Genomic DNA, 14,284 nt, shown 5'->3' with positions numbered 1-14,284 from the left:
AACATACAATATGATAACCGCGCTATAGAAGCTGAAATCATATCCGAAAGTAATATTGAAATTCATACTTCTATTCTTAAAAAAATCCTATACAAAATGATTAATTTCAAAGTACGAAATTTTCACTTTTTTTTTATTTTGCATTGAAGATTAATAAAAGCTAAGGTCAATCATCATAGATGGTTGGTTTGTTTTTGAGAAAAATTATTTTAACTCATTGTCAGCTATGTGTTGCATTATCTAGAGTTATAAACAGAAACAATATAAAACTACTAAGTTTTGATATAGAAAGTAAAATTACAAATAAAACTACAAATCTTGTGTACAAAGAAATATTTAAAGATTTATGAATTTTCTAACTTTTTTTTCCATATTACGTAATGTGTAATTATGCTACCATATAATATATCTTTATATATTTTAAACATATTTTTGTATTTTATATTGCGTTATTATTTTAATAAAATTATTTATTCTAACCTTTGTGATGCACGAGTAGCTAACCTAGTGTAGCAATATATTATAGAATCTTAAAATAACTATAAATTTGCAATTATAAAAAATGACTGTGCAATTAGTATTCAAATATTCCAAATAGGTTTTAAGGTAGTTTATTATTTGAATTGGACTCAAAAAATTCAAAATTCGATTCAAACTTACATTGAACTCATGTTTCAAATAATTGGAATCATGTCCATATGCGAACCGACTTTGAATTGAAATCGAAACTATGAATTACTAACCGAACCAGCCCAAGTGTTTTATTACCAAATAGAAGTATGTAATTTTGTAATTTTAATAAAATGCATGCACGTTTTGTTTTGTACTTATTTTATTTTTCTCGAATCAACAACCAATCTGGATTTTAAAAGTAGATTTTAGGATGTGCTCATCGTTAAAAAAAAGAAAGAAAGAGAGAGAATAATGTAACTTTGTATTTCAACTACAACTATATTTATCTAATTACTTTTTTGAATTTCATGTAATTTTAGATGTCGACCCGATTTTGATCCTAACACATGGTGATATGCTACAACCAATGGAAAGGTTAAATTGTCGAATCAAAATATGTAATTATCTGGCGATACCAGTGACAACAGGTGCATACGATATAGTATGTCTAACAGAGCAAGGCATATTAGCCGAGGAATCTGATCCAATCACATCTTTTGCATTAACCGAAGCCATATATCGGATTTTATTACAATCGGATCGAACTCATCCTCTGAAAAAGAAATATAAAGATTGGATTACCGATTTTCTGTCACGAGTCATGTGTTCACTTGCTTATTTCTTTGCTATGATTTCACGTATCTTTCAACGGTGGGGCGATAAGTATAAAATAGCCTAGTTGAAACACTCTTTGGTTTTTAAATTTCTATCTTACTTATATTAAGTTTGTTGTTAGGTTTGTGTATTCATTAATAGTTTGTGTATGTGTTTATTGATTCAAATAAGATTACAACTTAATAGTTTAATGTTTTGATTTGATGGGAGAACATAATATATTGTCCTACTCTTCATGTTATAGACGGGTACACTTATCACATTTCCGGACACCATGTTTGAGGAACAGATGATCTCGTCCATATCAACAGAATCTGAAGGGCAAGGGTGGCCTAATTCGATAAAAGGCTCGGGGAATTTAATGACTTCTCTGACCCAAACACGATTTTCATAGTCTTTCAATATCTCGGGTGGGCAAAAGTGAAATTGCACTAATTTTGACGTTATTTTACTAATCTCGTGATAATAACGTTAAAAGTGGCAGAAGGCTAATCAGACATCATGTGGTGGCGTCGATAGCCGAAAGACAAGGGTACACGCACCAATCGGCCGGTGTCCCGGTGAGTGTTATGTGCCTTATGTCCAAGGCTTGATGCAAAACTACTATCGAGCTGGGGGTCTCACCGGAAGCAGCCTCTCTGTTCCTATGGGGTAGAGGTAAGGCTGTCTGCATCTTACCTTCCTCAGACCCTACCATAGCTTTGCTATTGGTGGATTTACTAAGTACGACGGTGATGATGACGACGACGCATGCTATGAATGTCACACCCCGACCAAAGGCGGCGGAACATGCCGAGGTGTAACGATTGTCCATAAGCACATGACACTAATTAAAGTGACAGTATTTAATAAACTCATTTCATTTCACAACATCGAAAACGTCACATAACAATTATCCATAAAATAACCATAAACAAGATATCACAAAATATGGCAAATTGATATTATTCATTTTTACTAATATCCTAAGGTCTTTGATGTCGTTTTCTTCACAATCATAAATCAACCAAGATGCAAACCTGCAACATTTCACAAAATAAAGTTTGTCAACACAAAGGTCGGTGAGCAATTCATAAGTTTAATCATATTAGTATATAATAAAGATAGCCACAAAACTTGCATACGAAACGATAAATAAAAGTGGTAATTTGGATAAATAGATATCGCTAAACACATTAGCGACACCTAGCTATAAGGGGATGCCAAATAGTCTAGGATTTTATAGTTATCGTTAATTGCATTACGTTAACGACACCTTGCTATAAGGGGATGTCAAATAATCTAGGATTTTATAGTTCCACCAACCAAAAGCGATAAACACATAGGCATATAAGCATAGAACACCAAATCGAGCAATTATTTAGGTAAAGTATACAACTACGTTTGTGGTTTAAGATTCAAATATAAAGCATTTTGTTGAATAAGTATGAAATGTCACCCCCAAAATAAAAGATGGAAAATGGGGTATGAAGTACTCACCTTCAAGTGGTAAACTTGAAAGATGATAATTTGGAGATTTGTCGGAACGACGAGTTTAACGCACAATGCCTAAAAAGAAAAGAAGTCTTGAATTTAGAAAGGTTGTCTTGAAGGTCTTTAAACAAAATAAATGTTGATAAATGTAAATAATTAAGGTTCAAGGTTTAAAATGTGACTATTTAAGAATTTATAATAACAACCATTTAAAAATGTAAGTTTGCTCGAAACCGGGTTAAATTATCTAACCTTAATATTTACTCAACCTATGTTAAGTAATAAGGTGGGTTAAATGCAATAATGCAAATCCCTTTGGAATAAAGATACTAAAACGGGTTTTTTTTATCGAGTGTTCGGGTTCTCGGTTCGGGTCTTGATAACTGGTCAAACCCAAAGTCAACTTTCCAAAATATCGAATGTTATGAGATAACTCAATAAAATTTAATAAGACTTAACCAAGTATGTAGTTCCATTGTTTTAGAACTAACAACACACGTTAAGCGACTGTTCGGTTTTGTCGGTCCAAACTTTGTTATGAGATCAAGTTGGATCCAACATTTCCAAGTACTTAAGAAAATATTTAAAAATCAATTTGTAACTATTTTTAAAGAAATATACAAGTCTTGATGGCTAAAAAAAACACACTTGTGTGTCTTAAGCGAGCAAGAATCGGTTTGGTTCGGTTTCCATCTTACAACAAGTTCATAGATGGTTTCCACATGTCCAAACACTAAATAACTTGTATAATAATGTACAAATAAAAAAATACCAAAAGTTAACAATAAAGTCTTTAAACAAAAGTTCGGTTTTCGGTTCGGATCGTGTTTCGGGTTAAGACCGAGGTAAGATTCTACAAACCCATAACCATAGAATTTGTAAAAATGATTTTAGAAACTTAGATCTAACACTAAGTATGTTTAAACAAACAAAACTAGTAACAAAGTTCGGTTTACGGTTTAGAGCTATCTACGGTTAAACCGAAGCATAGACTCTTAAAAACCCATAACCATGGAACTTGTAAACATGACCAACAAACTAAAATAAGCAAGATTAATATGTATGAACAAGTTATATAGATGTATATATATCAATGACACGAAGTCCGCCATGAAGCCTTGCCTTATGGGGTCCGAAACCTCACCGACCGGAATCGGAGAAGTAACTACCAAAGGTAAACAAGGGGTGTATATTATATATATGTTGCACAACCATAAACAAGTATTAATAAGGCTACATAAACTAATTAAGATGAAAGACCAAAATCCTTCAAGAACACTTAAGAAGATAACCTTGAATCTTTGATGTTTGAGAGAGTTTTTTTTTTTTTTTTGGAGTTGTAGCAAGGGAAAATGAAGAGGAAAGGTGGTGTATATATAGGGTAATGTTGGTGGTCAAATATGGGTGTGAGACACAAGAGTTTTCATGCAAAATGGATCAAGACAAAAACACAAAATAATAATAATAATAATAAAATAAATAAATAAATAAAAATAAAAATAAAGGTAGGATGTTTTCAAGACCCAACAAGTGTGAAACAATATTGTAACATAAATCCATCATTTTGATTATAACATAAGCTTCAGTTTACAAATCGGGTCGGTTTACATAATAAACAAATACAAAAACGAATACAAACAAGACCCGAAATTGACGAATGTCACAATGAATCACTCCAGTCCAAAGAAAGATGATACATATTTGCTTCTGAGCCGATTTTAACTTCACAAAACTGGCCATTAAACATCGATATGGAAAATAGTTTTCCAACAAATCTACATTCAAATAGCTTGCTTGCGATTTTTCATGCAGGACATCACAGAAACAGTTATCCAAATTCTACTACGACATCAACAATTTCCAAAGATCAGGGCGCAGTACTACTTTACTAAATCATCCCTAACATTAACAATTTCCAAAGACTATTTGCGTGTCAGTTAATACAAAATTAAAACGAGAAATTAAGAACCGAATCGTCTGGCATTGCAGTTGCACAACAAAACCATGATCCTCTTAGATGCCTAATGCATATTCAAGTGAGAAATAAATGTTTTCATCAACCAACCAAGGCATCCAGAAAAATCACTAAGAAGCGATATATAATTAACAAAGGCCAAGTAAAATAGCATTTACATACAAATAGTATTTATAAAATCCTAAATCCCCTCTGGAATAAAGTATTTAATTGTTTTTCATTTGTATGCTATTAACTTATTACGAATTAGTTAATCTAAGGAATCAGTGAACTGGATATCCAGCAGCTTGTATCAAATGGTTGTTGACTGTTGGTTCAATCAAAATGATTACTACTATACTATTAGGTTAAATGCTATGGATGAGCTAAAATCACAAAATTAAGTAAAGCATAGAATCAGCATCAAATGAAATGAATCCACATACACATACATTCGTATTTAGGGCGTAACTGAGAGCAGATGCATACATGCAAGGATTTGCTCTCAAACATCAACCCTAGTTTTGACGCTGATACATGTTTTCATCACTTGCCAAATAAAACAATCAAATACCATCCAAGTTTGGCTGAGCTTTTTAAGTATGATTAGAGTTGAGCGAGAAAATGTGGTGATTTTTTGTAAATTTGGAGAAATTTTATTTGTCCTCATTTATTTTTTAATATTTGCTAAAATGGTTGCGAGTAGAGTAGAGAGAAAACTTTAACGATAAATGTATAAAAACTATTATTTAATTGAACAAAAGAATGAAATATAGTGTTTTTTATTGTAATTATAGAGATAAGAATGGTGGACAGGCTGGGAATGCTCTATGAGTGAAATAAGTTTAGCCAGTCACTCTCTAAGCATTCTCAATCCATTCTTCAAATTATGTGAGGGAGATCTCTATTTTTTAGAGATGGTTAAAAGTGGTTGTGAGAGTAGGCTGTTCATGGTTAAATTTAGATTAACGCACTGTTCACCTCTATAATTTTTTAATGTTTCTTGAAAGCGGTTGTGAATAAAAGAGATAAAAAATGTAATAATAAAAGTATCAGAAAAAGTATTATTTAATTGAAAATGAAAGAGAAAATATTTGTTTTTAGTGCAATTATAAAGATCGAGATAGAAAATGGATTGGAAAAGCTCTAGGACTCTAACAAAAGTCTAAACTTTGGGGGTTTTATTTGACAGTCGGCTCTTATTTCGTAACAAGAGGTGTTTTTCAGATGAAGGGTCTAAACCTAGATGTACAAAATCGCCACATGTTACAAAATAAAAGGCCTGTTGGTGGGTCCCCGTGTCGTTACCATTAAATTATAACTGTTGGACTAATTTTAGTATCCGTTACGAATAATTCAAATCTTAATATTGTTCAATTATTAGTTCATACTCATTATTATTATATACTCATTATTATTATTATTATCAATTTCATCTAGTGAATAAAGAGATCATGGAGCTGCAAACAATCATCTCTTGCAAGATTACTTCATTAATTATCCAATAAATGGCAATGACAAGAAGGAGTTCAAAAGAAGGTTTTGGATGCAATTATACAAGCAGAGCTACTCTTACAAGCGGATTATAACATAGTGTGGATTTTATAACATAGTGTCATTTTCATACGTAAAGTTTAACCAACTACGCAACTTTAACACATTTTTAAAATTTCTTGTAAATTCACACCCAGCGTTTCTAAAACTATGTTATTTTAGTAATTTTCGTTAACCCATTTGTTTTTCCTTTAAGTCTACATTATATTAATTCATAAGTATTTTGAGAATCACAATTGAAATAAATGACTTTTTTTTATTGTTTGATAAATCCCATGTAATAACCGGGTTCAAAAGCTAGTTAATCACATAAAGGAAACTAAGTATTCATGATTGGGTTTTAAGTTTGAAACATAACACATACCAAATATAATTTTTAAAGTCACGGGTCTGATCTCAAAAGTCATAAGCCAACTTGTGTTTTCAAGAGATTGATCGGAGAGTTTAAATCTTCGCTATTAGAAAAGAAGAAATAGGGAACGACAATTAGTGGTTAGAGGAGATGTTAGCGTTGTTTTTACTGGGGTTACAAATAGGTTTTATGTGCATAAATAAATTATTATGGGTAATTGATAATGAAAAGTAAATTAATAATTTATTATTAAATTATTAAATTGTAAAGAAATTATAAGAGTGATTGCTATTTTTGAAAATTAGTAAGTCAACCAATAGAAATTGACCAATACTTCTTGCTTTAACATAGATTGTGACATCCGTGGCAAAACCGAGTACACCTTAATACTTACAAACTCGAATAAGCGTTTAACCGCTTATTGCGTAACGAACGAACGATTAACCGAATGGGTCTGGTTATGACCCAGATATCCCGAGGGGCCATCTATACGAGATATATGTCTATTATAAGCCAACATACTGATAATATGGCCTTAGTTCGATAGCAAACAAGTTAAACAAAAACATGCTCGTTTAACTACCCGCTATGGACTTAAACGCGAAAAATAGTTACAAACCAAGCATTGTATCATCCGTTAAGCCGAAAAAGACTTACCAAACACTTATTTGAAATGTTTTAAGCGATCCGTGAAAGTATTTTCGATTTTTACAAATGTATGGTATGTTTTTATAATTTTACACAAAACTAGCCGAAAAACACTCGTTTTCGCTCCGTTTGACGCACCCGATAAGTTTTTCGCGCCAAAAACCGAACCCGAAATAAATTTGGACTCGGCATTTCACGTTCGGGCATGTAAATCGAGAAAAGTGGGCCAAATGGGCCCAAAAGGGGATCCAACGAGCCCAGCCAGCCAAAGAAGACTTTTACCCCCCTTTTTATTCTTTCACATTTAAACTAGATCCTTGATATTTTCAGCCTCATTTTCTTGAAAACTCTGGACATAATTGCTGCTCCAGCCAAAAATCTTCAAACGCTAAGGTAAGGGGCTTAAATAAGTAGCTTTTTTACTTGTTTAAACTTGTTTAATACCATAAAAACATGTCTTGGTTACTAAAAATCATTCCTAACTGTGTAAAAATCCTAAAAATGGTCCATAAACATGTTTTGATCATACACATGGTAAGGAACCTGTTTTGATAGTTTTTTGGCCATAAACACGGATTAAAAGGTTGAAACGACGTTTTTACGGTTCAAAAGTTCGTTTTTGTGCACTAGCCGAAACCCTAAGTTAAAGGGCTGTTCTATTGATGAAACTTGCTTGGTTTGTGATATAGGACTTGTACCTAGCTTTCTTAGAAGCACAACAACCTGAAAACTTGATTAAAAGGTCGGAAACGAGCCAAACCCGTTAAGGTAATGCCGAAACACTCGCTTACGGGCTATTTAGGTTAAGGTTGTGATGTGCATATTGTTAGGACTTGAAATTTTTCAGGGACATCAGGGACCATGTCAATAAGTCCCTGTTCAAATTTGGTAATTTTTCGACCATCCGAGAATATTTGGCGAATTTATTACCTAATTGGGACGTTTAATGGGGAAAAATAGTTAAAATGCTCCCAAAATTATGAAATTTTTCTGGGAACTCAAATTTGATGTATTTTGATCACATATGAATTTTGAGATCATCTGGAGAAGTCTAAAGATGTTTTGTACATATGCGTTCGTGCGAATTTGTATAGCCGAATTTGGGCAGAAAAGAATATTGAACAAGCTTTTTACATTCTGGAATTAATACAGGTTGTTTTGGGACATGATTTGAGTATTCAGGAGTTTTTGTGGAATTTTTGGAAATTTCTTGGGATAAACGGACGATTTTCAGGCGAAATGTAGCTGATAAAATGAATTTTTATAAATTAATTAATCAGTAAATAATTCCAGAAATATTTTTATAAAAATCTAAATATTTTAATTGATAAGTGGCTAAATTTTCATAATTTAATGATTAACGGTTAATTAATTATGCTAATTTAAAGATTAAACAAATTCAGTTTTTATAAAAACCGGCAAGTTCGCGACTAACGAACCTGCGGGAATATCAAAACACCAAGAGTGATCAAAAACCATATTTTTGGACTAATTAAGTAAAAACGAATTTTTCTATGAAAAACCTGGACAATCCGGATAGATTGTGCGCGTTTCTTCTTAAATCAAACTGAATAAACAGAAACGGGCCCCGTGGCTAATCCGGAACCCCAGTATGTGATCCTTCTTTATAACTTAATCATTTTATTAACCAATACATTTACCCAAGCTTATTTTCTCATAACGGTTTTCTGAACGCGTAAACGAACAACTTGGCTCAGCTGGGAAAACAGGAATCTGAGCCAAGTTCGGTTTTAAGTGTTAGACATTGAACAACATCACAACCTAAGGCTATTGCCACTTTCTGGGCGTTCCAGCTATACCCAGATTAGTTATACAGCTCAGTTTAGTACTGAGATTATAATAATATTAAAATATTAATATTATTATAATATGGACTATAGGGACTAAGTGATAGTAAGGGAAACGAACCCCGAGCTGACCTCGCACTGAGTGCCTACAAAACTGTGAGTTTCATGACCCCACTCTTTAAACTATTTTACGAACTTTTGGGGTGGAAAGCATGTTTATACACGTTATCTATCTGAAAACGGTTCAGGATATAAAGTATCTGAACATTTATATATGAAAAGTCCCTACAAACATAATGATTGACTACGTGCTGATGAAAGATGATTATTATCGTTGATTGATATATTGAGTGGAGTTAATACTAATTGCAAAAAATAATGAAATTACACGTGACAGCATGTTTATACAAACACATTATGTAATGTTAAACATAACCAATTTGGGAAACAACGTGGTCTGTAATGGCCATGGGGATAACGTGGTCTGTGATGATTATGGAGTTATTGTGGGCGGAAGGGGGGCCACAATAGTAATAAACTAAAGTTGAGTATGGCCTATGAGCCAAGTTCTGCTGCAACTTATAAACTAAAGTTGAGTATGGCCTATGAGCCAAGTTCTGCTGCAACTTATTAAACGAACTAACTTGATTATGACATGAATGTTAAGAAAATATTGTGATTATGCGTATTGTGGGCGGATGGGGAGCCACAGTATTTGGTGATACGTGATAAATACTATATGTGTATATGTGTCTATATACATGCTATGTGATTAGCCGTAGGAAATACTATGTGTAGAATATACTAATTATTTGCGTGTACACTATATAATGTTTGAGTTTACGTGGAATCATTGTGGGTGGAAGGGGGACCACAGTGGTTGATGTTAACGCGGAACCGTTGTGGACGGAAGGGGGGCCACAGTGGTTGAGTTTATGTGGAACCGTTGTGGGAGGAAGGGGGTCCACAGTGGTTGGTTAAACACAAAAATTGGAAACAGGTAGTACGAACAAACAATCACGATTTTACCGAAATTTCGAATTTATATTATAAACTTACATGTGTGCATATGCACACACAAGGATATGGCTGTACATATTTATACAGACGTAAATACATATTTTTACATACGCGCGTACATACAAACTATGACTGTGTGGTACGCATAACTGATTTCGTTAAACTTATGAAACTCACCAACTATTCGTAGTTGACCTATTTTAACATGCTTTTCAGGTAATCAGATATGAGAAGTAATTTCCTATGCGTTACGTGTCTGATTGATGATTGATGTCGTGGGCATTTGAGTTAGAAGTAAAGTAATTGAAGAATCGGTTTGATTGTATCACCTAGTTTGTAAAAGAGATTAGAACGGTGTAATATATTGTAAATTAGTTAATAATGTTACTTTATGAACAATGTATTTGATACCAGTTGTATCTGTTGCATTTCCGTTTTACGCTTCCGCAAATCGCTTAACGGGGTGTGACATAGATACTAGCTTTTGAGCCCGTGTATTACATGGGTTTTGTTAAATGACAAAGATAAATAAGGTTTGTTATTTCACCTGTGATTCTCAAAATACTTGTGAATTAATTTAATGTAGACTTAATGGAAAAAACAAACAGGGTTAACGAAAACTACTAAAATAGCATGATTTTGGAAACACCAGGTGCTGATTTGCAAGAAATTTAAAAAAATATACTAAAGTTGTGTAGTTGGTCAAACCTTAGGTATGAAAATAACACTTGATTCAATAATGAATATAATCCACATTATGTTATAACCCATTTAACAAAATGGTTTTGACCCATGACCCATGAGTTGTTAGAATGAATGAGATGAGAGATTAGGAATTATGTGAAATATAGGCTTGACACCTAAGCTTTAACATTTTCTTTTACTAGTATTGTAAGATAAGATAAGATAAGATACATGGTATGTTTGGCAAAAAGCTTTTAATAAAAAGCTCATACTCAATTAAAGCCTTGTTTGGTTGAAGGAGCTTGAAACTTTTAGGTAATGAGAAAAAATTTAAAGCTTGAAGCTCCAACTAGTAGCGTTTAGAAAGAGCTATAAGCTTTTATTATTTTAATTACTAAAATAACCTTCCAAAATAAGTACATTTAATATTATTTTTTTTAGTTATGTCCATTTTTTGTCATTTTATACATTTTATTAGAAGCTCCAGCTACTATACTAAACATCTAAATATATCTGAAAGCTATAGCTACCAGTTAGTTTTGTCAAACATACTCATATAGATATTAATCATCAAAACCGTTAAATCAAAGGCATTAACGGTAAAGATCTTCCCAACCCATAAGCACAAAAAAACAAAACCCTAGGTTCCAAACACATGCAGCCGCACACATCCAATCCACCCTCCAAATTTCAATAAAATTTCAAAAGTGCCGCTTATAATAAAGAAAACAATAATAAATCCAGCGGCGGTATTTATTTTCATTTTTGGCGGGGTAATCCATAACGTCCAAAACTTTCAGTCTAAGGGCAAATCCGTCATTTCGCCATTACCGCCTTCTAGGGTTTTCCCGACCTTAAATTGTTTTCATTTTATTTTGCCGCTACAACTTCTTCTCTCTCTCTCTCACTACTTTCTCTCTCTAAAATTCTGATCATAGAGAGCCATTTTGCCTTGATCAGCTATTAAATCAACTTGATTTCAGTATCTTACAAGAAACCCAGTTGAATCTCACTCAGTTTTTCACTTATCGCGTCTGATTTGGATCCAATCGATCGTGATATGAATTAGGGTTTGATCGATCGATTGATTGTGAAAATGGGGGATTTAAGTGATAAGGTGAGTGTTATTATATTATTGTTGTATTGATTGGTGCTTTGATTGTTGAATAATGTATGATTATGTGGTTTGATTTTGATTTTTGATTATTGTTTACATTTGGGGGTTTAGGGTTCGGAGTGTGAGGATAGGATGAACTGCAAAAGCAGCAGCCCAGAAAGATCATCATCTTCATCCGACGGTGGTAATTTGATCAAGACATGTGCTGATTGTGGGACCTCCAAAACACCTCTCTGGAGGGGTGGTCTAGCTGGCCCTAAGGTATTGTCTTTTTAATATTATTTTTTGCTTTTTATTTTATTTTTTAAAATTACTTACATATTATATCATATATGCATTTGTATTGATTTTAAAAAAAATAAATAAAATGTTTTAGTTTTTATTTTATTTTATTAGTGATGAACACATATTGTATTACAATCATTTTTTGTGTAATGTACACATTATTTGCATATATACAAGCACTGAAAATAAACAAAAGTTGTTATTTTGAAAATTTTACCAGTGATGAATAAATATTGTATTTTAATCAATTTTTTTTCTGTATAAAAGTGGTTTATATCATAAATACATATGAAATTAACTATACATTTTTATGCAAATTAAAAATGATTTTTTAAACTCACTAGTCTAGTTAACTTGATTGAAATAACTTGACTTGATTCGAGTTTTTATGAGTCGCTTACAGTCTTGACTCGCTTACACTGTTGGTAAAATTTGTTAGGAATTGATATTAAATTTATATATTTGGTGTCTGATGGATGATTATGCAGTCTTTGTGCAATGCTTGTGGGATCAGAAGCAGGAAGAAGAGAGGATCGGTTATCAGTAAAACAAACGGCGATAAAAAGCCGAAGAAAACAGTCGTGGCTGCTGCATCTGCGTCTGGTGGCGATAGTCAAGCCAGTGGTTTGATTAGTAGTAATAGTAAAAGTAACAGCATGTGTTTGAAGAAGAGATTAATGGCCCTTGGTTCAGAAGTTGTGTTGCAGAGACAGAGATCAAGGATAACAAAGAAGAGGAAGGTTGGGGAAGAAGAACAAGCTGCAATGTTGTTAATGGCTTTGTCTTGTGGTTCTGTTTTTGCTTAATAAGAACGAAAAGAGTTGTAGTTTTAGGTTTCTAATGGTGAATAATGAAAAATTTGCATTATCAAAATCAATGATTTTCAGGAAGGTTATATTTTGAGTTTTTGATTAATTAATATTTTTTTCTTCTTTTTTAATCTAAAATCAAATGATCGCGCCGATCGCAATACTGGTCAAGAACGCTTAACGAATAAAACGTATAGAGCTCTAGTATATTCACGGCTTCATGTTACGGCCAAAGTTTATTTGATCAGATCTTCAGGTGAAATTGGGAGTAAATTCACACAAACTACTGTAATAGTGGGCATGAGCATTAGGGATGAGCAAAATCAGTACCGGTATCGATTGGTACCGGTACTGATTTGATTTTGATACTGTCGGTGCCGAATCGGTACTAAGGTTTTGTGTTTTCGGGACCGAAACGGTATCGGTACTAAAAATTTTCGATTTTTGGGATCGGGATTTTCGGTACCGAACTCATCCCTAGTGAGCATAAACAACTACAGGTCCACAAAACATGTTTTTCGAATAAACTGGACCAGTTTAATAACTAGTTTGTTAGATCAAGTCAAACAAAGTCAAAACCAAATTGGTTTAGAGACAAATTTCCAAGTTGAAAAATCAAACTGAAACAAACAGTAAAAGACCGGTTGAGAAGTGGTTTTTGTTTAAAAAGACCAATTTTATTAAAGCAATAGGAAGGACCACTAACCTTAAAACAAACACAAAAGGAAATAAGTTCCAAAATCCAAAACATGCAACCATTTATAATAGAAAATTCATGGAATTGAACCTGCACAATTTCTTTCGCTTTAGGCATGCTCATTTGCTTCTATGTTTTACTCATAAGGAGACTAATTTAATGCCGTTCACCATTTTGGATCACACAAATGAGACATAATAAAAGATGAAGTCATTTCTAGATGACCAATTCGTCAAATACGTGACCACCAAGTAGATTGAACCGCTTGACACATCTCTTTGCATTTTATATTTTACTTGTGTAGTCTAGAATCTCCTCCAACGAATTAAAATTAGCCTGTCTAGGTAGCTTAACCCATTCATGTATTATCGACTAGATCCCTTTAACTACATTGCAATGAACAAATCGACGTTGTTAAGTTTCAGCACTGTTGCCACAAACACACACACAGAGTGTAAAACCCCAAAATTATGCCTCTCGTTGATAACACCCATTTAGTCGATATGCGGTGTAACAACAATCTCCAAATAAAACAATAAATTTTAATGGGAATCCGCTTGAGACAACAAAAGGAAAGTCATTAACTTGATGATCCA

The 14,284-nt window shown here is 33.0% G+C and overlaps 1 pseudogene across 1 annotated transcript; it reads left to right on the top strand.

Annotated features, from left to right (window-relative positions):
- Window positions 1-11,876: 11,876 nt before the first annotated feature.
- On the top strand, window positions 11,877-12,992 carry LOC143542621 (GATA transcription factor 15 pseudogene; annotated as a pseudogene). The gene is made up of 3 exons (XR_013136927.1): window positions 11,877-11,897; window positions 12,009-12,158; window positions 12,671-12,992. The product of XR_013136927.1 is annotated as a GATA transcription factor 15 pseudogene (transcript).
- Window positions 12,993-14,284: the final 1,292 nt, after the last annotated feature.

The sequence above is a fragment of the Bidens hawaiensis genome, unplaced genomic scaffold (genome assembly GCF_021521415.1).
Source record: "Bidens hawaiensis isolate Kalapana, Puna unplaced genomic scaffold, B.hawaiensis_p1.1 tig00012940_1, whole genome shotgun sequence".
In the NCBI taxonomy this organism is placed as follows: Eukaryota; Viridiplantae; Streptophyta; class Magnoliopsida; order Asterales; family Asteraceae; genus Bidens; species Bidens hawaiensis.
This window is presented reverse-complemented; position numbering and strand designations above follow the sequence as displayed.